The 3,581-nt window shown below is 40.3% G+C and overlaps 1 pseudogene across 1 annotated transcript; it reads right to left on the bottom strand.

Annotated features, from left to right (window-relative positions):
• Nucleotides 1–368: 368 nt before the first annotated feature.
• LOC306652381 (cleavage and polyadenylation specificity factor subunit 6-like) lies at nt 369–2,142 on the bottom strand (annotated as a pseudogene). Its single transcript has one exon. The product of its transcript is annotated as a cleavage and polyadenylation specificity factor subunit 6-like (transcript).
• Nucleotides 2,143–3,581: the final 1,439 nt, after the last annotated feature.

Raw genomic sequence — 3,581 nt, 5'->3', positions numbered from 1 at the left:
TAAACAGTTTATTACAACACTACATCTATTGTAATCAAAGTGATATTATTTACAGACATTACCATAAGAACATTTTTAACAAGAACAAACTACTATAAAAACAAGTATATATTTGACTTTTTTTCCAATTGCTTGCACATTATAATGGTCAAATGTATGTAACCAGCAATAAAGTTGCAAAAGCTATTAACATTTTAAATCACACAGATCTCCTTCAAATAAAACAGCTAAGCAACATAAAAAATAAAAGTAGAGCTACTCGTTACCATTTATGCAGATTTGCTTTATTCAGATCTATTCCTGTTTGGTTTATCCATGAATCCTTACAGGTTCAATTCAATCACAAGAAGCAAATTGCTGGACAAGCGTCATTTTTCCCCATGAAGACGGTTTTGTCTCAGAAGGTGTTCCTCTTCCTTCAGCTTCCAACGATGACGATACTCTCACTCTCGGTCACGTTCTCAGTCACGGTCTCGGTCATGATCCCGGTGTCTCTCTTGTTCCCTACTTCTCTCTATGTAATAATCGTCATGGCGATCTCTACTTGGGGACACCAACTCTTTTCTTGTGATCTACTATGGTCTCTCTCTCTTGATTGTTCACGTCTTGATCCAGAAGCATGTGACTTGGATTCAATTCCATGAAGGCAATCTTGCAAAGAGCTAATAAGAACTTTTCAATGATCATTAGCAAACTTTGGATTGTTTACTTAAAGAAATTGCCATTACCAGTGTCTCAATAGCACTCCCAGAATCACCAGCACTGGCATCAGACACAGCTCTTGAAATAGCACTGCTTGAGATTGCCCTATTTCTATTCATGATTTCTTCAAACTCGGCTTCACTCAATGGGGTTCTTTCAGTATCCATTTCCCTTCCAGGAGGGCAATAGTCACCCCTATCATATGGTGGAGGTCACCCATATGGGTCTGTTGGTGGTGGATCTCCACTATCTGATGTAGGCATGCCGCTGTTAGTTGGAGGAGGAAATAAAGCCAGATTCACACGTGGAGCTGGCAGTAGGGCACCTGGAGGTGGTCCCAGAAGATGTGGAGGAGCAGCAAGCGTAAGGGGTGGCCCAAGTGGACCAGGTGGGTGAGGTGGAAAAGGGCCTGGAGGTGGAGGTGGTCCCTGTTGTGGAGGTGGTGACCCAGGAAAGGGGTCATAACCTGGAACTGCAGGTAGAGACCCAGGAGGAAGTGGACCCAATGGACACTGACCAGGAAAAATAACTGGTGGTGGAGGGCAATCTCCTCGATTAGGAGGCTCAGCTAGAGGAGGAGGCAGAACCTGACCAGGAGGTGGAGGACCTGGTAGGTCAGGTGGGCCTGGAGGACCTAAGGACCCATGGGGTGGAGTCTGTCCAGCTGGAAAAGGTGGGGGTGGCTCTCCTTGTCCTGCTGGCCCAGGAAATGTGTCCCCACCGGGAACAGCCCCTGGAAAAGGGCCCCGTCCTCTACCACCTTGTGGAAATTCTGCTTGTGAACTGCCTCCTGGAGGACCAGCTTTACCTTCCCCAGACATCTGTCCTGATTGTGTAGTTTTCCTGGACTACATTTCAAATTGACTCAGGAACTGTTTATTGCAGGGAGTTGCAACAGGATTCTGATCATGAAGTTCTCTCTTAGGCAACAGATCCATTAACTTTTTTGATGATGCCTCAGATCCAACACCAAGAAGGGAAAATCTCTTTGATTCGTCATTCACCCAATTTTCAAAAAATTTTATCTCCAAAATATCATTTACTCCCAATGAACTGCTTCAGTTAAGTCTTCATCTGTTGTCCACCATGTTAGATTTCCAATACATAATGCAATTCTTTTTCCAGTATAGGTACAGTCAACATTTGGTGCTGCTCCTTTACCCACATCATCACCAACAGTTGGGGGTAGAGTATCCGTGTAATCCCATTCTTCTAGGGCATCTCCATTATTTGCAGATGGAGAGATGACATCATCATATAAATCTACCAATCATGCCCACCATACTCCGCTTCCTGATTGAACTCTTCGCCCACATCCGCATAAATGTCTAAGTGGTTCATACTGTCCTCCATCTTTCCCTCGGCCTCAGCCACCACTGCTGCTGCTGCCGCCTCCTGCAGTTCTGCCCACCTCAGCAGCAGCAGCAGATCTAGCCTCATTGACATATTTCTTATCACTCCTCCCTACAAGTATCATGCTATTTGTCATGATGGGGATTTCTTTAATATCCTGTCACCCTCAGAATTTAGTATTCTTATGTTTGTGGGTATGCAGAAAGGAGCAGCTAATTTCTGCAGTCTTTTTGGATACTTATTTATATTGACACAGTGATGACCTTATTTTGAAATACAGTACTACCCTGTTGGATCAGCAGGAAAATACACTGGTAGTATGGATTAAAGTTCTTTCATCACTGCTTAAAGACACAGCAGGAGTAATGAGTAATGAAAGTGTAAAACCAAATCATTGGGAATCTTGTACATCTGAGAAAATAGTATCAAATATTCAAAGAGCTGCTAATGTGTGCTATTTAATGTTTAGAAAATTTCATTTCCTTTTTCCTGACAAAGTTTCATTGGAGAGAAAAAATATCTCTAGTTCATAATTCAGACTATTTTGTGTTATATTTGAATATCTAGAAAGTTTGAATCAATGATTTCATTGCATTTCCTGGTCTCTCTAGAAGAATATTTGAATTTTGTACTCCAGGGTTGAAGAAACTAGAAGGCTATTATCTTTGGACATGATAAATTTTATATTAAATTTTTGAATTATTTGTTCTTTATGTTAAATTTAGAATACTTTCAAGCATTTGGTATTTTCCCCTCCAAATACTAAACTGGTTAGTGATTTCAACTCTTTTGACCTTTTGGAAATCCCATCTACCATTTTGTTTCCCTCAGAAAGCTCTCCAGACTCGTTATTTGTACATCTGAATCACCAGTTTGTGAGGCAGTATGTTGGGAACTACAAGTAATTTGGCATAACGAGAGCACAGAATGTGGAGGTACAAGAAGTGAGAGAAAATGGAATAAAAGGGGGTAGATTTTAAAGGGTCTTATGTGGCTTGCTAAAAAATTTGTCTTTATGCAAGTAGACGGTGGGGAGCCAATTGCAAAAAAAAAAAAAAAAAAAAAAAAAAAAAAAAGTATGTGATTTGTAGCTAGGTAAATGTACCTTAGCAGAAGTTTGGAGAAGAGAATGGAGATACCAGAAGAAAATCTATTGTAATGATCCAAGAGAAATAAGAAATAATGATAGCTTAAACTAAGAAGTTATTGGCAGGGAATAAGAGGAGTGCATAAACTAAAGAAATATTTAAAAGATAGAGTATATGGGATTGAGTGCTTGATTAGATATGGAAGTTAAAAGAAAAGCAGTTGAGATGAATCTGAAGTTTTGAGATGACTACCTAGTTGTGGTGCCAGGCATAGAGTTAGTGATTATAAGAAGTGAAGGAGGTGGTTGGAACTAGATCAGTCAATGTGAAAAGAAAGGGAGTAATGAGTTTAGTTTCACATATGTTGAAGTTAGAATGCAAACATTTAGTCATTTTGTGGACCTGTAGTTTAGGAGAAAGATGTTGACTGGAGTCTTC

The sequence above is a fragment of the Sciurus vulgaris genome, assembly GCF_902686455.1.
Source record: "Sciurus vulgaris genome assembly, contig: HiC_scaffold_181_arrow_ctg1, whole genome shotgun sequence".
In the NCBI taxonomy this organism is placed as follows: domain Eukaryota; kingdom Metazoa; phylum Chordata; class Mammalia; order Rodentia; family Sciuridae; genus Sciurus; species Sciurus vulgaris.
The sequence above is the reverse complement of the archived record's forward strand: the minus strand, read 5'-3'. Positions and strand labels throughout refer to the sequence as shown.